General features: G+C 42.1%; 1 protein-coding gene across 4 annotated transcripts in view; it reads right to left on the minus strand.

Moving 5' to 3' along the window:
- Positions 1 to 25,526, minus strand: part of FOXP1 (forkhead box P1) — a 576,422-nt gene that overhangs the window by 474,362 nt on the left and 76,534 nt on the right. For all 4 annotated transcript variants that reach the window (XM_032867389.1, XM_032867390.1, XM_032867391.1 and 1 more), the window contains exon 2: positions 16,701 to 16,843. The gene's annotated coding sequence lies outside the window, so the exon portion shown is untranslated. The remainder of the gene's footprint in view (positions 1 to 16,700; positions 16,844 to 25,526) is intronic.

Raw genomic sequence — 25,526 nt, forward strand, 5'->3', positions numbered from 1 at the left:
AAAGAATATGAGAGATTTTTTAACCCACTGAGCCACTCAGGAGCCCCATAAGAGACTTTTTTTTTTCTTTAATGATTTTATTTATTTATTTGACAGAGACACAGAGACAGAGCATGAGAGGGGATAAGGTCCGAGGGAGAAGCAGAGTCCTTGCTGAGCAGGGAGCCCAATGTGGGACTCGATCCCGGGACTCCAGGATCATGACCTGAGCCTAAGACAGTCACTTAACCAACTGAACCACCCAGGCGCCCCATGAGAGACTTTTTAAAAAAAATAAGTTATGACCACCACCTTGTGTTTCTAGACAGATTTTCCACCCTCACTTCCGAATCCAGAGTACTGCAAACTAAAGTCAGCAGTTTACAGCCCCTGCCTAGCAAAGTCTTCTTCACCCCAGTTTCCTACCTCTTGTAAGCAGGCTGTCATCCACTGTCAGGCAAGGCCGAAGTTCAAAGCCATTTTCCCCCTTCTCCATCCCATGCCTCCCCCACTGCAGACATTCCCCTATCCTCCCAGTCTTTGCTACAACTTCTACACTATCTGTCCAAACCTGCCTCCTATGCCCACGATCAGCACCCTAACTCAAAATCTTCCCTCTCTCCAGGAAGCCGTCACCATGCCTTCCTGCCCTGGTGAAGGGTAGTAACTTTCCTATCATGTGCAAGCAACACCCAGCATTTTTAGTAAGCTGACTAACACTATCAAACACCACTATTAAATTCTCAATGGAAGTAGCAGCTGCAATTTTTTTTAAAGTAATGATTAGTTAGAAACTAAGTTTGGTCTCAAACATTTCTACCAAAATACACCTTAATGGTGGAGCACCTGGCCGGCTCAGTCAGGAAAGCATGCGACTTCTGATCTCAGGAACAGCGTCAGTGTTCCAGCCCTATGATGGGTGCTACGGAGATTACTTAAAACAAAACAAAACAAAACAAACAAACAAAAACTCCATGGAAATGGAGAAAAGGGGGAAGGGAAGGATAGTTTATATCCACTCGCGCGAGGCCGGAAGAGTCTGGAAGCACTAATCAAAGAGGACAAAAGTAAGCAGGAAAGTCATGGTCAAGATTCAAAATCTTACATGTCAGCCTAAATGTGTCCATTTAGAATGTAAAAATGATGCCTTTTCCCACTGAAATCTTCAAAGAAAAAGTGCCTCTTCACGGAGATAAATTCTCTTCATGGAGTAAATTATTTTGTGATTTAAGGAGGATTCTGACTTCTCTGATGTATGGACTTAATAGTATGCACGTGACCACTGAGATTTACAGGTCCACATGACCAAACCAAAGACAATTAAAAAAAAAAAATGGGTTATCTGTTGGCATTAAGTAGCAAGTTCATTAGCTGTTCAACTCTTTAACTGGATGCGCTAATGTGACTGGTAGGCACAGACTGGGGAGGACTTAACATGGTTTTCTCAGAGGTTATAATCCACGAGGGAATACTTACTGCTGGGTTACGTTTACAGTAGTTGAAATGAATTCATTTAAAGAGCATGCTAGATTTTTTTTTTTTTAATAAACAAGTTAGTTAAGCCTTTTTCAACTTCAGTAATGTTTGCTGAGAAGAACTTCTTGAAGATCTGTGATTTTAGAAATATGGAAGTGGTACATTCTCTAACAATGCTGCCTGAGCTAAATGTAAAGTGAGGCGCACAGGTCATTCTTAATTTTCTAGTAGCCCCATCAGAAAGATAAGGAATGGATAAAATTAATTTTAGAGACACACGTTATTTAACCCAATATATTTAAAATCCTATCACTTCGGTATGTAATCAAGCGTCCTTGAAATCCAGTGTGTACAGGACACCTTGCCCCTCTCAACTCCCACGAGCCACAGACACACTTCGTGTGACCAGCAGCCACAAACGGCCAGCACAGGTACTGAAAAGTACAATTCTCAAAGATCATATTACCATGTCTGTGAAAAAGAGATTTACTAAAGAAATTCTAACCTGATTCTATTTCAGAAAATTATCATTATTGTTTGGGTTGACTGTATTGACTTTTAAATGGAAGGTCTTTTACCAGACACAGGACTCTAAATAATTCCTATATAATGTACATGCCTTTCAACCTCCAAAACCTATAATCACCTCCTCAAATTCTGGACAAAAAGAACACTCATTAATCAGGTTTTCTGTTTGTTTTTAATTTAAGGTTCCTGTCCTTCGATCGGATTCACAGTTGAATGATAAATTATTAGACCCATGATATTCTCTGGGAACTCTATGGCTTTAAGAATGTTTCATTAAGGAATTACTCAGTCCGAAGGAAATTTATTGACACTTATATCATTTTCCCTCCTGTTCATCATAGGCGATACCTGTGATTTTCAAAGACAAATGGCTAAAGATGAGGGTCTCTATGTATCACCAGGGCCTTGAGCTAGTGCTGCACCTACAGCTTCGTCTGGCTAGTTTTCACAATCTTTCTTCCTGCAGCAATGGGTGCACTGTGAGGTGTGGCACAGCGCCCTCCAGAGGATCCCACAGAAACAATATAAAATGGCACTCACCCCTGCCTACACCCCCAACCCACCCCAGGTCAACCAACGAGCAAGCACAAAAGTTCAAGGAACTGGAACTACTCAATCTAGCCAGATCCTCAAACTCTGAACACTAAATCCCTTCTTATTTCCACAGAATTCTTGTGTTTCCAAATCTATTTCTAATGCCCACCCCCCCAATGTAAAACTCATAATCTCCAGCTAAGCAGCTGATCGAAGCACCATAAAATGAAAAGTCTGGGAACTGTGTGTAGGCTGCCATGACTTGGCTCATGATCCTCATTTCCTTAATAAAATTTATTTTAAAATAACTCTCCATTCACGTATTTATAGTACAAAGTATAACTATAACACTTTGATTCAAATAACTACATAGGTAACCTCAGCAAAAGCGATTCTGTAAGCATACACCACCACACAACATAAAATTAAAGACACATTTCTAACTCCCTAACACAATTTCTCTGGTAACATTCAGCCTTGCATACATAACGCTGATTTGCATATTAGTGCTACATCCAACTCAGGTAACCATGACACCTCCAAAATAGACACAAGCAATAAACATGACCAAAATCCTGTCAGATTATTCAAGTGACATTGGGAAAAGAATATTACAAGGTAATTTCTAATGCTGAGGATTTGTATCCATACATAAAATACCAACTGAAATAGATCTTCAGAATGAAATTTCCTAAAATGATTAAAGTAAAATGTGAAACCTCACAGTTTATACAAGACAAGAAACATTTGGCTGCAAATGGTTTTATAATTTTGCTAATTAAAAATTATCCCATTTTCACTTTGGATTCATCATGTAACAGAAACAGGAATAACCTTACCATGCCAGAAACACAAGCAAATGATTAAAGTTCTACTCTCAAAAAAATCTTTAAAAGTTGGCAAAACATTTCATTAGGCTACAAATCAAAATCCGTCTGTCCTTGACATCTCTTTAATGTCTTCCAGATTCCACATCTACTTTTTTTTTTAATCACTCACTGAATCGCTCAGAAATTAAAATATGTTAAAATACCACTCATCTTGGACCTCTCGGAAAGTCCTCCGGGATCGTACAACCTTCAGGCCCCTCCACATGCGCAATGGACCCCACACTGCCACCAACTGATTTATGTAAAGTATTCCATAAATTTCACAATGAGAAAAAAAAAAATATTCCCAGAATCGTGCCTTCATCAATAAATCTGCTACATGAGAAGAATATAAATAAATACTAAAAAGGGGCCACCGTGAACTCTCTCTTCTGAAGTTTGCCAAGTGGAAATGGGTATAACTATGATTAAAAATAAAAATCTCTGAGCTTCCAAGGTGTTACCAACAAAATATGCCTACAAAAAGAAGAATGCAAGTGGCAAGGAGGTTGACTGATGAGCACGTATCTCTCTGTAAAGCTAATGAAGGCAATGTTTACAGTTCATACTTATTTATTTATGCTTCCCCTCCCTGAGCCCTCCATGTGCCATGGGAGTCAGTGTGCGTTAATGGCACTGAACACCAGAGAACCTTCCAACTGCGAGTTGCAGTCACTGTGTCAGTGGAAACAATGAATCACAGACGTGCAACCTGGGATGAGTTGTGGCAGCACCTTGCGTGTCACCAATGTGTCATGTGACATGGCTGTCGCCATGGTGAGGCTCCATGTTCGGGAAATGTGTTAAGTCTCATAGAAGGCACCCAGCCATCCCCCAACGTACCCATGCTCGGGAATGTATACTGAAATCTTTATACTGCCGGGAGCATTGTGGTTGGCTTTCTCGCTGGGAGTCTTGCTGGAAGCGGGGCGGGGGGTGGGGGTGTCACTTGGGGAAAGTTGCGAGAAAATCAAGTGCAGCATCCCCAATGACTGTTGGGGGACGTGGGGGGCCCCAACACAGCCCGAAGAGCAGGATCTTTAAAAATAATCAATCAATTCTTTCCATGGGATAAAAGCAGGCTATCCCAAAAAGGGAGGTAATTTTTATGTTGCTTGTTTCATTTCTGTGCGTTCAAACAAGGGGTAAGGCTAAAGAGACCAAAACCTCCACAGTGTCTTGGGTAGAACAGAAGCATTATATGGATTGAGGAGATACAGATGAATCACCCTAGTCACGTTTACCAAAAAGTCCTCCTCTTGGGCTTTTCTCACCGGAGTCTCCCACTTTACCCTAGCACTGCTTCCGTCACCTGAAAGCAGGAATAAAAACAGTAAGAGACTCCCCCTTGTGAGGACTGAGGGATCCCCTTGGGGACTGAGCAGAGGATCTGACGCATGGGAGTCACCCAGGAAGCTGCGACCGCAGGTTCTAGAACCACGGCTGCAATGATCACTTCTCCACAGCTACCCGGCTTCGCGCAAAGGGAAGCCTGCTCCTGTGCTCCGACTTCAAGGGAAGATGTGGGACTCTCTAGCAACAGTTTTCTTTACGGGCTGGCTTCCCGAATTTGGAATTTAAGAAGAGGGCTAAGAAAAGTCAGAATGTTTCCTTCTCATGTGATGAAGACAGTTTTGTCAAAAAGAGGCACCTTCAAGTGAATTAGATAGAAATGTAGACACATAGGAAAAAACAGGCCTCTGTCGCTTCGGGTGCTGTGAGGAACCAGCAAGACGGTTAGAGGACACCTCAAATGCAACAGAAGGAACACCTGAAGGACCAAAGGATCTTTAGCCTGGAGAAGGCTCAAGAAGGACCCATGGCCGATGCGGAAATAACTGATGGGCGGTCATGTAGAACAGATGGGTTTTGTAGAAGCTCAAGGAATCAAGCCAAACAAGTAAGCGGCAAGACCATGGGTGGTAGATTTTAGTCCAATTTAAGAAAGAACTGTCCAGCCCTAAGGTTTGGTCAGAGATAACATGAACTTCCTGAAAGATGCTAAGTTCAACATCCCAGAGTGACGCAGATGGTCTGGGTGTTTATGAAGCAACAATGAAACCTCAAAGATTTAGGCACAAGAACCACAGGCACGGCAGTGAGCTTTCGTATGCCTTCGAACGCTAAATACCTAGGAGTCTTTGAAGGTATGTGACACATAGGTACATACACATAGGGACACATAGGTACATACACACAGATACATAATATTCACATCCTGGGACACAGCAGAAAGATAACAGCAAATGGGTTGTAATAATCCAAAAGCACATTTTTTTATTTAGGGCAGAGTTTAGAGCTCATAGATCCCTGAATCATTTGCTGAAATTTTACTACATGCCAACCCTTTCGTAATGCTCTTTGTGTATTAATTCATTTAATCCTACAATCACTGATGAGTTAGGTACTACTATCACTCACATTTTAAAGGCAAGGAAACTGAGGTACAGAACAGCATCGTAACTTATCAAAGATTCTAGCGTTAGTAAGCGGCAGAGCCAGGATTCAAACCCAAGTAGTCTGGCCAACATCCTGTGTTCTTAATCACCACATTTAGCTGTTTATTACACATTAAAGGTTCTACATCTTGGCTCTGGATCATGGAATACGTTTATTTTTCATTTAATAAAAAAATAAAATAAAATATCCCTTTGCAAGGCTTTCAACCTAATTCTACCTTTGCTTTGTTCTCTCTGTCACTTCCTACAATTTTTTATTACAATGGACATTTCTATGAAAACATATTTGTTTCTTGGGCGTTCATCTTTTCTCGATGTTATTCCCCAGATGCAGTAACAATACCTTGGTTCACAAATTATGGTGTGCCGAAAATCAGAAACTCTTTTCCCTTTGCATCCCAGCCAATTTTATCATGATAGTTGATAGTGAAACACTCCTCTAGATTAGTCTCCTGTACCTTTCTTGAAAAGCATCCTTTTCATTTCTCCTCCTTGGTCATACATTTTTTTCCTTACTCAATGCTGTGTTAAAACTTTGCCTCCATTTTATTAAAATGCCCCACTGCCTGAATTCACTCTTGCCTATGTTTACCCCTGCCTTGACTTCCCTCACCTGTTGACAAAAGACTAAAATCTTCAATAAAAAGTAGAAACTCTAATTGAAGACATCTTCTTCCCAGAATGCCCACACTTTTTTTTTTTTTAAACCATTCTTACCCTCCAGAGATTTCTTTACAGAAAATCATATGACATACATTATATGTCTCTTGGTCTCCACTTCCCTCACAACAAAGTCAGGGACACTTCAAAGAAAATTTTCTATTCTTATCATTCAATACCACCTCTCAGAGTTTTGCTGTCCCCAAGAATCACTTGTACAATGATTTTTGTATTTTTCTTTAAATGTCTCAATTTTATTAAATGTTTCCCTGAAGGACTATCAGCTGAGATACCAGAACTGATGTGTGGTAGTATTTTGCTGCATTTTGAATATAGAATACATATTAAAATAATACCTCTTAGATCTTCAAAAATGTTCTCCTGTGTCTCCTAGCAAACTCATCTCAAATTTTGCTGGTGATATATACAAAACTCTTCAAAAAATGCTTGTATTGAGGAGAATACAGACCTCAAGCCATTTTCGAAGTCTACTTTTCTTCTTTGACTTGTTTTCTCTTTCACTCTTGTACCCCTAGCCTCACTTATCGTTCTCTTGTTTGAAATACAGGAAGGGAGAGGGGTCCCCCCACCCCGCCACTACATCTCCCTCTAAATCAATGAATAATCCAATCACACAGGACAGTTTGTCTCAAGATGAGATTTAAACAGAAGACATTATTACTTCATCAGAAGCTGAAGAGCAAATGATCCAGCTGAAGCATCAAAGGAGAACAAAGAAGGGAATCCTTGGCATAGCTTCGTGCGTTTGCTTCTTTAGTCTAGGGCTCAGCAAACCACAGGCCCCGGAGGTCAAACTGAACCTGTTGCCCTTGAGCTAAGAATTGTGTTGATGTTCTTTCAGGGTTGGGAAAAAATTAATATGACGACTTGGTGTCAAGCGGAAATTATGCAAAATTCAAATTTCACTGTTCTGTCAATAAATTTTATTGGAAACACAGCCATGCCCACTCGTGCAAGGTCCGGCTGTGGCTGCTTTCACACTACAGTCGCTGTGACAGAGCCTGGCGTGCAGAGGCTGAAATACTGACTATCTGGCTAGGAAAAAGTTTGCTGATCCCTGATACGGACGAAGAAGTTCTCTGAGGCTTTTGCCACCACACACATACATGAGCATTCTTTTGAGTTATAAAAGCTGCCCACCCTACTTCCCGCCCCCCACAAAAAAACAAAAACAATAACAAAACAAACAAAAAAACCCAAAAACCAAAAAAGCCAAGAGTAAGACAGAAAGCATAAGGAATCTCCATGTATTCAGCACCAAGATCAGATCAAAGCTTCCGTTCAGACCTGCGGCATGGACTAGAAGACAGATACCCACCGGTCGGCACCGTGTGGGCTACGCGCCCCGCTGCCTCATTTCTCATGCGATTCTGAGGACTATTAACCATCCTAAGAGTAAATGATCCTGATACCTTTTAAAGCTGCAACATTAGTAACAATTAAAAGGCTGCCAACCACCCATACACAATAACTTTCTTGTACTTTAATATGCATATCCATGGTCTGATTATACCAGTGTGGAGAGATTGACAGGAAAAGCTGAGTGTCGTGGCTCCAAAGGAGACACTACATTGATCAGTAAATAATACACGTTTTTTGAAACTGTCTAACTGCATATTTACACTTGTCAACTCTCATACACTTTGGTGACAGACTTCTTTTTCAAACATCTATGTAACAAATTCTAGTACTGATTTTTAAAATGTTTTTAATAACTACCCAAAAACCACACACACATTTAGAGTGTATAAGGTTTAAATTATATCCACTGAAGAGTGCCACCTGGAGCATTAATTGCTGCATCTTAACCATTCCCGGGGACATCCGTATATTTGCAAATGTCTCAAGAAAAGGTTAAAATACAGTTGCAAGTAACCTATTTCTTGTGCTTACAAGATGCCAGGCATTGTAATTAAGGACTTCGCAGCCAAAAAGGTAAATCCTTCCATTGCCCCCTTTTGACAGCCTTGAGGAGGATACAGGACTTGGCCATGGTCATACCATTAGTGAGACCTGGGACCAGGACCTGAGCCTCTCTGCTCTAACTTCAGACACCGTGCTCTCCCTCACCCACAGCAGGCTGTGGAGACCTGTATTTAACAGGTTTCCCAGACAGCTCTTAGAGATCGCCCTTTGAAAAACATGGCCCCAAGCACTTGGGGGAAGAAGGGAATGAAGTCAATGGGTCCTCGGTTCAAGTCCCATCAACTCCCCTCCAAACACTACCCACGAGAGAATGAGAGAGAAGATCTGTAACAGGTGTATCATAGCCCCTGGCATGCCACATAAGCTCACTTCCAACAGCTACTAAACGACTATCATTCTTTATAGGTCACAGAAAGCGTGTATATCAGGTAAAGTCATTTTATCTATATTGCCCAGAAAATTGCTTCAACTCTTGGCCAACTAGGTTAGCATCTTCTTGCCCTAAGACTCCACAGCAATTAAATTACACCAGCAGTTGAGAACTGGAGAGGGTGGGGCGGGACACAGGGGAGCAGAGACGCAGTGATAAACCAGTGACTGGTTTATTAACCACTAGACTAGACAATGAGCTAGACATACCCCTCACCCCCCACCCACATACAATTTGTTTTATTACAAAAGTAGTCAAATTCATAAAGAAGTGGGGAAAATAGCACAATGAGCCCCACATACCCACCACCCGGATTCCAAAATATCCAGATTCTGCTCCATTTGGTCCTTCCCAGAGATTTGTAAAGGAAATCACACGTGAAAGGCCATTTCACCCTTATACCACCTATTAGGCAAATCTTTAAAAAAATATGGAGAGGAAAAACGCCCTCAATAATAACTGAAAACACGTCATTAAAAAAAAAAAAAAAAAAATTCCACAGAGCATAGCTGAGACCAGCCTGCTGGCCATCTAGCCTGAACATCCATCCCGGAAGGGCAGTTGTCCCTGGAGGCCACAGACAAGGGGCCTAAATAACCTGACAAAGAGGTAGCACTTGACCTTTCCCAAGCTAGAGCCGTGGGCACGAAATTCCAGCGGCCAAGGTTCTCCCTTCCCGCACCCATTCTCTGGAGCGGCCGGCCTGCTAGCTCAGTGTGGTCGGCTCAGACTGTACAGAGGGACAAAAAAGTCATCGGCTCAAATGTGAGGGACTCCAAGAGCGGCCACTACCAGGAGCATCTTTACCTGAGGAAGAGAACCGAAGGAAGCACACGACACCGAGCCCACCGGCAGGGTTCCGGGAGACTTTAGATGGAGGAAAAGGCCAGTAGGTAAGGAATATTTTTGAAAAAAAAAAAAAAAAAATTGGAAGAAGTTATGTCCTTTTATATCACCAGTTCTATAAAAATCCTGTTTGTATATTAAGCTGCAGTTTCAAATGAGTTGGATTCCAATTTCTTCCATAAAGACAACTAACTATAAGCTACAAAATCTTCCCTGCCTAAATGAACTAAAAGGGCCTTCAAGAACCACAGAAGGGGAGGAGGCAGCATGCCCTCGTGGAGAAGACACAAGCTTTGAAACTGGCCCACCTTAAGGTAAACCCTCTTTATAAAACTTGCTACGTGATCCTGAGCAGGTGACCAAGCCATTGGGCTTCCCTCTTCCCAACAATCTAACCAGGGGCACCTGGGTGGCTCAGGCAGTTAAGTTTGCACTTAGGTCATGATGGCAGGGTCCTGGGATCGAGCCCCACATGGGGCTCTGCATGCTGCTCAGAGTCTGCCCGACATTCTCTCTCTCCCCTCCTCTGCCCCCTCCTCCACTTTTCAGTGCTCTCTCTCCCTCATTCTCAAATAAATAAATAAAATTCTCAAAACAAACAAACAAATAATAAAACCAAAATAATAATATCCAGGACACAGAGACACTGTTAGAATTTTTAAAAAGATAACTAATGTGATATCCAAGCCACTGTAGGAAAACGTAACACCTCATGAATGGGTGCTATAATTGTTTGTGACAAACATCACTAAATCTCACGGAACACAAAGAAAGGGATGAGAAAGATTTCATCACACAACCCTATTCCAGTCAAGCCGCTGGAGCTGGGGGGAACAGCATGTACAGCAAATCCAAGCACCACCATCAGAATAGACCACGAAGGGTCCCACTGATTTTGTCACTCTTGAGTAAGGCCAACTGTATCATCCTATAGACATGCGCTGAGAGGTTAACAATTCATGTGTTCACCTACCATCACTTTCCAGAACTCTGGTTCCATGACCAACACAACACAAATAGTCAAACAAAATGAAGTGAAATTAAAATGTAAATTAACTAAATGGGGCTTCAATGCACTAATTGCTCATTTTTCTTTAACAAGGAATTAAAATGATGGCAATTCTCAACAGGGTACCCCAGCAGCCTGTACCCAGACTAAGTGGAAATTTCCTTCTCTTGGTCTCTGTGCATTGCTTGAACCAAGTTAACAGAAAACAGATTATTTTCAAAAACAACACGCAATGTAACTTAAGTTCCCAGAATTTTACATCACGGAAGATATCATTTGAAATATAATAGTTGAATGCTTGCTTCAGTGTATTGATAAAAACCAAGATTAATATGCAAAAGGAAATTGCAAGGAACTTGCCCTGCACCGGTCAGCACCTGGTACATGTGGGTGCCCTTCCCTTTGAGAAAGCAACTACACTTGGAGAGTGAGAGTCTGGGTTTCATTCTCACCCCACCACTTCCTTGCTAGGTTTTAGCCTCAGTTGATGCACAGGTAATAAGAGAGTGAGAATGGTCTCTTTTTTATCTTTTCCAAAGCTATAGAATTAAAAAAAAATTTTTTTAATTAAAAAAACCTACAAAACTATAATGCTTCACATACGTAACACCAAAACCAGATCAAAGGTGGAAAATAAACTACTTCACATCATACAATTATGGCAGACGCATGTTAAAAAGCCAACGGTTACATAACCGGATAACTGCTAAACTTGTGTGTGTGAGAGTCTCTCATTAAGAGAACATACACTGCTTAAACACTGGATGCCAGGTATCCAGGTAAGTATTGGGTATACAAAGAAAAACTACAAAGATGGGTCAAAAGTCACTTGCCTGACATTACTGTGTTTGTACTCGTGTCTACGGTGAATGTGTAGACTTGCCTACAGGAACTTAAGCGGAGTAATTCTGAGGTCGCATCAGCACTCAGCAGAAGACAGACTGTGATCAATTAGTGATGTCTGTCAAGGACGCAGGAATGGGCAGGAGTGGGGAAAATGTAAGATCCGAAGTATGTCAGGAATGTTCGCCACCCTTGATTTAGGCAAGGGATGTGAGGCTTTGTGTAAATGTCATGGGAACAAAAGCCTGCCCGCTACATTAAAAGTTTACTCGACAGTGAATTTGTATGTCCAGAAAAATGTGTCTATAATCCCATAAGGGGCTTAGAGGGGAATGGAACCTATCTGCAATATAAATGCAGATTACCTTTATTACAAAATTGGATCATATTCTCATTCCTAGACTAATTTCCTATATCATAAAACCTATATTCAATTTTATAAATAGCATACACCAAGAATCATAAATTCAGTTAATGCAGAAATTTAACAGATTTTTTTTTAATAAAAGTGAGAAAAGGCTGATTTCGAGCAAGTATCTGAAAGGACAGAAAGGGCTCTTTCTTTGAAGATATGTTTTTCCCTCTGACTCTACCTCCTTGGGGATATAACTAGAGAAGAAATAAATTTCACAGCTAATATATATGAAGTAACATGTTTAACATTATCCAATGAATTTATATCTACCTACACCATATAAATTTATCTCACATAAACTGTCATCTCCAACAGGATTCATTAAAACAATGTTATAGCTTCTGAATTAAATGCAACTTTCTAATTGGAATTTAATCTTACAATAGTAGTGGGTTTTATTTTCTAATTGACAAACGGAATAATTCATTACTTTGTCTCACAGTTCTGTCTGAAGAATTAGAAAGTAAATGTGACCTAGGTGTTGGCTGGCCACTTCTGTGCAGTACACGGGGGCTGGGGAGGGAGGCGGGCAGTGGAGTTTCCTTCATCACCCTCAGAACTCCTTGGGCTGCTTATGGACAGGAAAAGGATGGACACTCTCACTCTCACCGTCCTGAATGACTAGATTACTAATATATTCCATTACTGCCACGTAAATGTCATGTTAATTTCTGATCTTCATCAAGCCAGACAATGGTTTCCACCTTGGCCCCTGGCCAATTAGCTGTGTGGAAAATATTCAGCCAATTACGTTACTTCTATTAGGTTAGGGACTGGAGAGAAAGGCAAAATAAACGCCTCGAAAATACTTGGGAGATAAAATGTAAGTTGACACTGTCTTCGCATGCTGGAACCCAGTTATACAATCTGATAGGCAGCTGTCAGCACTCATAACCACTTATTAAATCTAGCCTCTCTTTATGGCATGAGTGAAGATCTGTATTTTTACCAATATTAGGTTCATCGTGTTATGAAAGAGACCAAAATACTTAAGATCATTCGCTCCAGCTTATAAAACATATTATGTAGTTTATTAAATTGTTAAAATTACTTTTCCAAACTCAGAATTTCAGGGCCTGGAAGTTGAAGCACAACAAAGTGGCTCTGCCCACTGACAGGTTCCAGCACAAGACAGCTCAGGAGGGGAGCCCATCAGACAGCTTTCCAGTCCCAAAACACCTGCTACCTGCCCCCACCTCTTCCTGGAAGCTGCACCACCACTACCGCACCCCAAAACCCATGACAAAAAAAAAAAAAAACGCACTCAAATTTTATACAAAAGCAAGGAACTCCCAGCCAAAACGTAGCCCATTCTCAAGTCGTAAGAAGTGGGAAGAAATATTTCCTATGGTTTTCCCTTATCCGAGAAGGTTAAAAGCTAGGAATTTCATTATGACAGAGATCAAACAAGGAACTGTGGGTCAAGAAGGAAAAACAATCGATGACAAAACAATGTCACATGGTGCTGCATTCTTACACCGGATCCTCCAGCAGAAGATAGCTTACTGATAGGGAGTGGGCAATGCCAAGATAGAGATTGAATAACAAGCCAGCAATGTGCCATCCCTACTCCACTCTTCTCAGGAAAACTCTATATGCAAATCCAGACTGTTATTATCACATTTATTAATAACACTGTGGCTAACTGCCTATTAAATATGCAGCAGACTTAACCACTCTCCACTCCGGGAGCCTCGTGATGTGCATCAGATAGGTATCCATACCAACTTCAGCTTCACGCCAGGGAAACAGGAGCCAACTCTGATTCCCTGCTGGCGAACAGTGGCATTAAAGAACCGTCCTAAAGAGAGACCTCAAGTGCTCAGCCTGTCTTTCCTCTGTTATCTTGCATCTAAAGTAATTTACTAAGCAGGCACGATTATCACCAACATAAATTGAATATATTACCCATTTTCTGGCTTTAAGAATTTGCCACAATGATCTATTTGTCCAAACCTTTCCTCATATGAGTTCACTTGCCTTGCATGTGAGGGCAGCAATGTACTGTTCTGGTTGCCTGGCCCCCATGACTGTGACTCTGTCTACCATGAGGACACTCAGCGTGAAACACTGCACACAGAATTAGAGTTTATTCCAAGCCTGAAGACTTCAAATTATCAGTGGTAACCATCAATGGGCGCTTCTTTTGGTTACTTGAAAAACTGTAAGGTTCTAAAAGCCACAGGGCTGTGACTATATTTTTGACAATGAAAGGACTAACTAAATGCCAGATACATAATACACAGGAAGTCGGGTTATTGCATCACAGAGGAAGAGAATTAGCCCTCTGGGCAAATCTTGGAGGTGTACTTTGAGGAAGAAGAGGGTTGAAAATCAAAACACATGCTCCAGCTCATCAGAGCTCAGGGACTTCCACTTCCTACGAAAAATATAGTGAAGGGACGTTTACTACCATCTGATAAATACAAAAACACTTCCTTAATATAAAAACCTGGTATTCGACAAGACCATCTTATCAATTCAAAAGAGAGATCATTTTCATTATAGTTCTTGAGTATGATTTCTCATATAGCCTCACACAACAAAATTAATGAATAAAATGAACCCTATCTTTAATAAATCCATTCATGTGGTTTTGTTAAACTTCATACATCAATTTTATGACCATGAGATTGAGTCAGGCTTTCTCAATACTGGAGACAGAGATGACAGGTAATCTCATGTCTGAGTTTGTTACTATTTCAGTAACTTCAGAATTCCCACCACTTCTATTAATTCTCCTGTGTATCTGAGGCAGGCCCAGGCTTTTGTCTCAACTCAACCCAGATCTGCAAAGATATAACGTTTCATAATGCTTGCTACCTGCTCACTGACCAACAGACCAACCGCAGAAGTCTATCATAGCTGTGTAGCAGTGGAAAACCCTCGAAGCAACTTCACAGGCAAGAAGTCAAAGTACTTCCCAACAGCATCCAAGAAATATGAGGGAGGATCTTTATCAGCTCTAAATTCATGCCTCTGTTAACCATTTCATTTTGGTGTGGACATCCTTGCCTCCTGTGTTACTATTTACTATTTGCCTTATTTCTTGCCAAAAGGAATAATGTCAGGAAGATAGAAGACTTCGTGTTTCCTCTATCTGAAGCTTCAGCAGAATGGAGTAACAAAACAGCCCAAGCAGAAGCAAATTTTAGAGCTCACAGGTTCTTTGTGGATCAACTAGTCAATACTAACTGTTTTAAGTGCTTCACTAGGGCTCCTTTTTTTTTTTAACTTATGACATGGGAAGGTCAAATTGGTCTCTAACTATAAAAATCTTTGGGGTATATGGCTCAACCTGATGTTAGCTCAGGTCTTGATCTCATGGTCCTGAGTCAAGCCGTACACTGGAACCCAGAGTACAGCCCACTTTAAAAAATAGATAAAATAAAATCTTTTCGAATCTGTCCCAATAACTAAATGCATAACAATTTCTTAAGAAGACACTTATCAGAGAACTTTTACGCAGCTGCACAGGCTAGATGTCTCAACCTCTATTAACAGAAAAACTAGAAAAAAGATCCTTAAGGACAAAAGAAGTAGGCTCCAGGCCCAACCAGGCCAAGCACTTAGACATCTCAGTTAGACTCTGTGGGCTTCGGCTGCTCCATCTATTAAATGTGGGCATTGAAACGGACGATTTCTAGGGCCTTGTCAGCACTGACAAACAGGGTACTCTAACCCACCTGCTTCGTTGTAAATGTAGGAAATCACAACAGAGACTAACCCACCCCATGTCAGGTAACTATTGGACCTCCCAATACCAACATAATGTTCTTCCTCCCTCACTACCCTTCCCTCCATAAAAGGAATGTTTTGAATGCAATCATACTAAGACAAAGGACATGGAGTTTATGCCAATGGTTCTCTCATCATTAAGTGCCACTGAATGCAAAACCTGAAATGAAATGGCTCCCCTCAAAAGTGACCTCGTCCTACGACAAAGCCACCACTGAATGATGTCAGACTTTTTATCTGGAACACCTGGCCTCGACCAATTACTTCCTCTGATACAGGCAAGTCACAATTGCTTGCTCGTTGCTGTGAGAGAGACGCCAATTGCCGAAGAACGTGGCAGATGCTATCAAATACAGAAAACACGTGTGAGAGAGAAAGATCATCACGTCCCTCCCGCCCTCCCCTAACGATTACAATGAGTAACTTGCTGAGGTGAACAATGACTGAGAAAAATGCTCATAAGTCTTTCTGAAAATCTTTGAAGCCCACAGCAGTTTTCTCAAGAACCCTCTTCATGGGGAAAGCTGGGGATGAGACCTTCTTAGTGAACAAATCAGACCTAAATTCCCTCTGAAACTCAAGATGAGATCATTATACTTGTAGTCCATGGTGATTCATTGTTTGCTGAGTGATTATAAGACCAAAAAAACAATTATTCTTTCAGTTATGCGCGTGGATCATAGGAATTAAAAAAAAAATGCACATGAACAAACAAACAAAAGTTCTCCCGTGTCCTGTGGTGCCTTTCACAAATCCTCAGATCATTCCAGGAGTTATCCGAGAGCATTACGGCAGAAAACAACAGCGGAGCTGCTTTCTTCTTTCAAGATGAGAATCTCACACCCTCAGTGTGCCATTGTTCTGATGAACTTAGGTCTTCTGTCGGTTTCCTGCACTGTGTGTGACCCCTTCAGCCACGTTTCTGTCTTGTGAATTTTCAGACAAATACTCATAAACATGCACTTACCTTTTTGGCCAGCAAGCATCACATCCACCCGTTCATGGTTGACAGCAAATCAGAGAAGGGATCGAAGCCCTCACCATCGCCCAAATGTGGTTTTTTTTTTTTTTTTTTGGAAACTGGAATTGTCAGCAAAAGGTCCTGGGACACTGCAATACAAAAATATTTTTACACATAACTAAGATGTAGCTTCTAAAACCACCACTTCCTTAAACTTGAAAACAGCAAAGCAGACATAGAATCTAGAGGTAGGGGAAAACACCTTTAAAATGAGGGTATATCAATATATCAAATGTGATGCTATCAAATATGAACCGGAAATACTGTTTTGAAAGATGCGTTTACCAATGACTTCAACATATACACCAAAAGATTGCTGTTTACTGCAGATCTTGAGCCAAGTATTTTACTTACTTTTTTTTTAAGATTTTATTTATTTATTTGACAGAGATCACAAGTAGGCAGAGAGGCAGGCAGAGAGAGAGAGGAAGAAGCAGGCTCCCTGCTGAGCAGAGAGCGGGATGGATGCAGGGCTCGATCCCAGGACCCTGGGATCATGACCTGAGCTGAAGGCAGAGGCTTTAACCCACTGAGCCACCCAGGCACCCCTTTTACTTACTTTAGCATTAAAAAAATACCAGGTCTCATTATAGAGTGCTCAGGTCACAAGAAGGTGTTTTTAACTCAAATATTACGTGGATAAGTATACCATTTCCTAGTAAGTATCTTTTCCAGAGGATGAAAATATATGAAAATTTAAACAATACTACCTTAAAATTCTTTTTAAGCAATCATGAACCTCATTTCTCCTCCAAAATATTTCTAAAAATGTCTATGAGTTACTTAAGGAGCAAGACTCAGGGAGATATTTCCCCCAAGAGGGAACATACCATGTCATGGGCAGGTGGTCCAAGTGAAAAAGCCTGAATGCTGGACCTGATCTCATCATCAGCTGTGTGGACCCAGGAAAGCTACTGAATATCTCAGGATTCCAGCTATTTCATGGACAAGGTCAGGGCAGTAACTCATGTTCCCCAAGTCCCTTCCACCGCTTAGCTTTGTTCAGGGTTTTCGATAAAGAATACTTATTCCAAATAAGCTAAACTATTTGCTTCTCCTTTAAAAATTCCTAATCAAAAAGATTTTTATCACGTACCATTCTTATGTCAATCTGCCATCAACGCTGAAGATGTGCTACAGGCAGAAGGCTTTGCACATGCACAGAAGAATTCTCACCCTGGCACCAGCGCCAGACCCTGGTGAGCTGCCCCCCCCTCGGTGGCTGACAGCACCCCTTGGGTGCCCACGGAAGGCTTCCATTTCTCTCCACAAAGGACAGCTCCAACTACTGTGGCCGTCTGCCCAAACGTATCAGCACCTGAGTGTTTCTCAAACATTTGTGTGTACAAGCATAACTTGGAGTCACCCAGCAAAAAAGAAACGGGCTGAGACTGTTTACCATCTTGAGGATAAAAACCAAACTCCTCTCTGTGGCCTACAAGGCCCTGCAAATTGGTCACTTTCTACTTCTCTGCCACTTCCAGCCACCAACCCAATCCCCAACTACAAGTTACAGTGGCCTCCCTTCTCCCTTCCATTTCAAGCAAGCTGTGTTCTTCTGTCCCAGGGCTGGAGTACAAGCTTCTCCCACTACCTGAAATGCCCTGAGCTCACTCCTTACACAAATGGCTCTTCTCTTCACTGGGTCTTAGGGGCAAAGGCCACTTCAAGATGGCTGTCCTACCTACCTACTTAGGCTAGATCCCTGGTTACTCTCCGTGAAATCATCCTATTTGCTTTCTCCGGAGCTTTGGTCGTAATCTATAAATTTTCTCATTTATTCACTGGTCTTCCCCACCTGAATCTAAGCCCCATAAGATAAGGGGACTTCTCTGTTTTATTCTCTCACTCTACTCCAAAACTTGAGAAAAATGCCTGGTTCATGCCAGGCACTCCAGACAGATCCACCAGATCAACAAATGAATCAACAATTGAAAAGAATTCATTCTTCAGCGGCCTACAAAAATGCAATTGCTAGGGACTAAAAACCCACTATGTGCTGGATATGGTTTTAAGTATTTTACCACAGTTCTTTCATTTACTTCTATTCTTACAGCAAAGTTCCTGGTAGACAATGTTATAAGCTTAATAAGCAGGTAAGAAAACGCAGGCATAGTCTTAGTAACTTGGCCAAGATCACACAGTAGCAGGGCTTTGACTCCACAAAGTGGGCGCTCATGAGCACTCTGTATTTTTCCAGCCAATACAATAAGAGAAACATTTTGAGTGCCTACCTTGTGCTCGACACCCTTCTGACTCAAGCTCGCTGGAGGGTCTTGTAGAAAATACTCAGCCTCCCTGACCCTGAGCTTCCTGCTTCACACAGGGAAAGCTGAGGTCCCCGCACAATGACCACACAGACAATGCAAGTGAACAAAATGTACCAGGCGTAAGGAATAGGGGGCAAGGCACAAGGACGAAAATTGGAAAAATTTTTCATCTTAAAGAGGGCAGCCAGTGCCCGCCACAATCCAAGTGTTGCCAGAGCGGAAAAGAAGTCCAGGCTTCACGAGCTTTCAACTGTATGAAGGAAGGCAGTGATCTAGGTTACTGTTTTGTGAAATTTCATCATTTTTCAAAGATAGCAGCAAATCTTTTAACAGCACCCATGAAAAAGGAAAGGAAAGGAAAAGGGAAGGGGAAAGAAGGAAAGGAAAGGGAAAGGAAGGGAAGGGAAAGGCAGGAAAGGAGAAAGGAAAGAGACAGAGAAAGGAGAGAAAGAACGAACCTACAAGTCCTGTGCCAAATGACTGCCGAAGTCATGCCACGCCTGTGAGTCTAGAAGGATTCTGAAGCGCAGAGAAGCTGTACAGCTGAACACAGAAAAACAGAGTAGGTATCTAGACAAGTAAGGGTATTCCAGAGGAATTATCTTGAGCAAGTTTTAGAAGGAACTGGAAGATGCGGTGGAAAAGGCATTTCACAAACCAGAATGTCAAATTCAGAGGCCTGGAGGTGGGGAGGAGAAGGCAAGTCACCCCAAGAAACAGCAGGGAGGAGGGAGGGCTAAAGGGAGAGTTCGTGGAGCTTTTCTTTTCATTTTTGCTTGAAGAAGTTACAGGTTCCCATCTAAGACACAGGCTGGGCAAACAGTGCTCTAAGGGTATACTCATTAGTGCTGTCTTGCTTGATATCCTAAAACATGGAAGTTACCAGGCACAGGTGAGAATAAAAAACCATGGGGCCCCTGAGTGGCTCAGTCGGTTAGGCATCCAACTCTTGATCTCGGCTCAGGTACTCATCTCACAGGTTGTGAGTTTGGGCCCCATGCTAGGTGTGAAGCCCACTTTAAAAAAAAAAAAAAAATGAATACTAAAAACTGGGTCACCTGGGTGGCTCAGTGGGTTAAGCCTCCGCCTTTAGCTCAGGTCATGATCTCAGGGTCCTGGGTTCGAGCCCCACATTGGGCTCTCTGCTCAGTGGGGAGCCTGCTTTCCTTCCTCTCTCTCTGCCTGCCTCTCTGCCTACTTGTGATCTCTCTCTCTCTCTCTGTCAAATAAATAAATAAAATCTTTTTTAAAATAATAAAAATAAAATAAATTAAAAACTAAAAATAAAAACAAAAACAAAAAAAACAACTACCATTACAGTTTGTGGAACAATTTTGGGGATTTTTTTGTATATGTTTTAAGGGTCCAAGAGACCCAGAACTGAATTCTATCTCCATCAAGCTCTACAACTCTAACCAAACTACTATATAAATAATACATACTATAATTCTTATATGTATCTGCTGTACATATCTATAAAATACATATACCATAAAAATACACATACACTAGAATTCATACATTTATGTAATATATATATATACCTTTAAATACTATAAAATACGAGCTCTATAGATCTAACCAAAATACTATATAAACAAGATATACTATAGTTTTTATATGTATTTAGAATATATATCCTATTAAGTACATTCTACATACACACATACACACTATATACAATACATATATATACACATACATATATGATACAAGCTCTGTAACTCTAACCAAACTCCAAACTCCAGAAACTAGAAAATATAGCCACTGAAATTTAAAAAAATCTAAAAATTAAAAAAAAAAGAAAAAAGAAAAACAGAAGAGAAGACAGATATCCAAATAAATTACCCAGAAAACTACCCAGAGGCAAAAACAGTCTACCTAGAATTGTATACCCAGAAAAAAAAGATACCTTTCAAAAACGAGGATGAAATAAAGATCTTTTCAGACAAACAGAAGTTCATCACCTCTCTACAGGGACCTTCAGAAAGATGTATTTCAGGCCAAAAGAAAATGACTTCTCTGACTTAAGAAGAAAGGGGGAGCCAAAATAACGAACCCATGAGTCAATGAAAAATAAATGCATCAAAATGATGAGCGTGTCTCAAAAACAAAAATAACATTTCTTACATAAAAATAAACTTAAACGTCTGGCAGCACATCACCTGTCCCCTAGCCCAGGTCCTTATTTACACGGAGACACTCCCCACCACCAAGGCCTTGCTCTGCAAACCTGAGTGTGCCATCCAGGGACATGGGCTTGAAATGCATATTCCTGCCACCACGCCCAGTCCAAAGAGTCAGGGCCCAGGAATCTGCATTTCGGCCAGATGCCCCCTAGGTATCAGGATGAGGTGGGGTCCTTGCCACGCTCTCCACCCCCTCAGGGCCAAGAATTCAGGGAGCGGGGGGCTCAGCTCCAAGAGGTCCCAGGACTTTGCTGTCTTCCCTTTTGCTGCTGCCCCAGAAGAGCACCCTGGCTCCAGGGTCAGTAGCAGCCCTGCCTCAACCCCACTAATCAGGAGCTGCAATAAATTAAAAGCCCATTACATTATTTTAGAGAAAAGCCTAGAAGTGCTGAAATATTAATTGTGCCATATTCAATCTGTTTTCCTAGAGATTCGAAAAACCAGATTACCATCTTGGGGGTCATTAGAAAGAATGAAGCTTTGCTCCCTTTCCATTTACATATTTAAAAATGCATATATTCTTGCCGTGGCTGTGACCCAGACTCCCCAGATCCTGCGACCACACCACAATCTAACCATGCTGAAAGAGGCCAGGCACACCACGGGGTCCTGCCTTGTTTTTTTTGTTTTTTGTTTTTTTTCTTTAAGTAGAGGAACCAAAGCCCAGGGCCTGTGGTTGCAAAACAGCTCCACGAAAACAGGTAGAGACAGCCACAAAACAACCCTGGTGTTTACTTGTTTTGTTCTCCCCTGTTTATTTTTCCCTGAAGCAATCCTTGCTCCGTACAAAAGTCTGCAGGGAGCTGGGGAGAGCAGCTGTGGTTCCCTGAGGCCAAGACCTAGCAATCAAGTTGTTTACCAAACACTGCCAGGCACCGGGAAAACAACAAGCTCCCAGGCTGCATTTGCATCTGCTTTTCAAAAACAACCTCTGAAAAGTCTAGGGCTGGGCCTGGTACTTCCTTGTATGGCTGAGGACAACTTGGAAATTAAAGGCACGGCATTAGCTATTAGCACCCGTGGCCTAAGTGTAATGCATTATTCCATTTCTCTGGCATCCTAAGAAACCTCCTAAAAAAGGAGGGACTGGAAGTCTGGGGAGTGCAAAACAGTGGGTTCATCACACCACAAACTCCCGCCTGGCGTTTCCATGCAAGCTCCCAGCGGCCATCTAGGCAAACTGTCATCATCTGCTGACCATCCAACATGGCCGGACATCCCGCAGTGATTCTCCATCTTGAAGAAGCACTCCAGTCCCCAGGAGGGCTAATAAAACACAGGTGGCTTGGGCCTTCCACCGGTGTGCCTAACTCAGGAAGCCCAGGGTGGGGCCTGAGAATTTCTAGAAAGCTCCCAAGTGAAGCTGGTGCTATTGGGGTCGGTACAACACATTCAGTACCCCTCTTGGAGGGTCAGATGCCTCCTGGCCAGCCTGAAGACCTGGGAACCGCTCTGCCACCCTGACCTCTCCCATGGGTTATCTGAGTGAATATGGCAGTGTCAACCCAAAAGAAGTTCAAAGAACAAAATCCGGTGCATGGCTTTCCTCATGCCTCTCCAGATCCTTTGCACAACATCCCCACCCCCACCCTGCTCTGTGTCCTGGAAGGCTGCCCCGTGTGGACGATATCAACAGGCGCCCTGGCCTTCTGGCTTCCCAGCCAACGGAGGTCTCCTCTTTGGAGGATGGAGAAGATGGGGCATTTCCAGCGGGGCTTCCTCCCGGCAATGCAGGTTGACAGAGTCCCTCTATGAAAGGTCACAGCTCCTGCCAGGGAGCCCTCTCCATAAAGATGCAGTCTCCACATTCCAGTAACCACTACCTGCACTTCTCTAGGCCTCCCAGGCCCAGAAGAGGGAAAAGCCCCCTTTGTCCCAAGGGGACCCCAACACAAAACTCAAAGTCAAAACTGGATACCCCCCCTTGGTTTTAGACTGCTAAACCTGGAATTTCATATAGTCACGTAATGTAAACACGCATGTCTCTATATACATAGACACACGTACACACAAATGGACATACCTGTGTATGCGCACGCACACACAAATGTACATATGAATGTAGACATCCATAAATGTATGAGTTTACTTTTCTAGGCAGTTATATCTGCTCAGTCAGAAGACCCGGAGCCCCAAGGCTAAGGCCAACTTGGGCAGTTCCCACGGATGTTCCTCAGGTCCCATGTGCTACAGGAAGCGCGGGCCCACTTTGTCTCATCAGTTATACAACCTGATGGGAAGGAGAGCATTTCTGAGAGCTTCAGTCCTTCTCTAATTTATTAACTTAGTTTCTTTTGTTGCAAATGGCACCAAAATAGAAAGGGAACAGAAGTGGGTGGAGCAGACTCCATCATCAGCTCCCAGGAGTGACTTTCTGACAATGCTGAACCTGGTTCAAAAAGCACACCGGCTGCAAAAAAAGAAATTAAAAAAAATAAAAAATAAAAGGTGTGCGGTCAGCTCACAAATAAATGCTAATTTGCCTCAATTAATAAGGCTCAGAAAATAAGAACAAATAATACTTCTGTTCGGGGCACCTGCGTGGCTCAGTGGGTTAAAGCCTCTGCCTTTGGCTCAGGTCATGATCCCAGAGTCCTGGGATCGAGTCCCACATCGAGCTCTCTGCACAGCGAGGAGCCTGCTTCCTCCTCTCTCTCTGCCTGCCTCTCTGCCTACTTGTGATCTCTGTCAAATAAATAAATAAAATCTTAAAAAAAAAAAAACTTGTTTTTAACCTCAAATGTACCCTAAAGAAGCTTCTGTCAGAAGAGTTAAGTTCTAAGTTTCTAGTAAAAATGGACCCAATTTAACCAAATGGGTCAACTACACCAATATTCTTGGCTTCAGCAAGCCCACCTGATTTCACTTCAATTAAATTCTCTAGTGCTAACCACTGTGCTCTTGCTTAACTTTCACTAGCAAGGCTCTTTCAATGCATCAGAGGACTTGTTGGTATCTATGCTCAAAAACAAGCTTTTAAGTAAACCCACTAGATTAATTAGAACACATGGGGAATATGGTTTCCATGTAATCACTTTTCCAGTTCACTGAGGCTTAACCAGAAACTTTCTGTGTTTGCTTATTGTTCTTTCTTCACTAAAAATCTTAACAATCCATTTAAAACCTGGAGGGTTGTCTTCCTGTGGCTTCTATCTGTCCCCTTGCCATGTCTCCTCAATAAGCAGCCTAGCTTACGTCTGAACACTACCATGGAAGATGAGTGACTTCTGGAACCCCCTCTCCAAGGGTAAGGGGCACCTTAAGTATCCTGCTACCTTCTGCAACCCCAGAATCCCCTTTCTGTACTGGAGGAACTCCACTCATCCTTCACCTTGGCTCCAATGCTCACTTTTTCCCACTGCCCTCCTTTACCAACATCATCAAAAATCCAGAAACTTTCCTTTTTCCTTAAAGATACTCTTCTCAACTTTTCCCAAAGCCCTCTTCTCAACATCTCAGGACTTCAGGCAACCAAGTCCCTTTCTTAGAAACAAAGTACTGCTCTGCTAATAGCCCACCTTGCCCATCATCTGCCTGAAAGAAAAAAAAAAAAAACATCATCCCTCTCCACTCTGATTCCTTCACCCTTCAAAAACCCTTTTTTAAAATTAGAGTCAGAGAGCGCAAGCGTGGGAAAGCACACATGCCATTAAGGCAGGGGGAGGGTGGTACAGAAGGAGACAGAGAGAGAGAATCTTAAGCAGGCTCCATGCCTAGCACAGAGCTCAACATGGGGCTGGATCTCACAACCCTGAGATCGTGACCTGAGCTGAAACCAAGAGGCGGGTGCTTAACCGACAGAGCCACCCAGCCGCCCCAAAACCCTTCTTCTCATGACGACATGAGAGGGAACCATTTTTTCCCAGCCCAGCCATATGGTCTTTAATTCTAAGTGTCAAGGACACTCTTCCACACCTTTTCAGATATTTTAGTTTCTGGTTCCAAATTTCTGTCTAGATCCTTCCAGTTTGGCCACTTCTATCAACCTCAATAGTCATGAAGATAGTCCTTCCAACAGCCTGGCTAATATTTACATAAGGCCTGATACAAACAAGTCACTCAAAAGAAAAAAACAAAAAAAAAAAAACAACTTTTCAATGAGTGAATACACACCTGGTTATCTTAACTTCTTTACCCTGAAAGCGTCCAAAGCCTTTGAGAAACTGTACAGTGCCACAGCTTAAAACACAGGTTGTGGAACAGACCATGTATGTCCCATGCTAGCTATGCCACTTACCAGCTGCAACTCTGGGCAAGTTATACCTGAAAATTGGCATTATATTTGCCCATATTCAGTAAGGGCTCATTAAGTG

The sequence above is a fragment of the Lontra canadensis genome, unplaced genomic scaffold, assembly GCF_010015895.1.
Source record: "Lontra canadensis isolate GAN:19392208 unplaced genomic scaffold, GSC_riverotter_1.0 scaffold34, whole genome shotgun sequence".
In the NCBI taxonomy this organism is placed as follows: Eukaryota; Metazoa; Chordata; class Mammalia; order Carnivora; family Mustelidae; genus Lontra; species Lontra canadensis.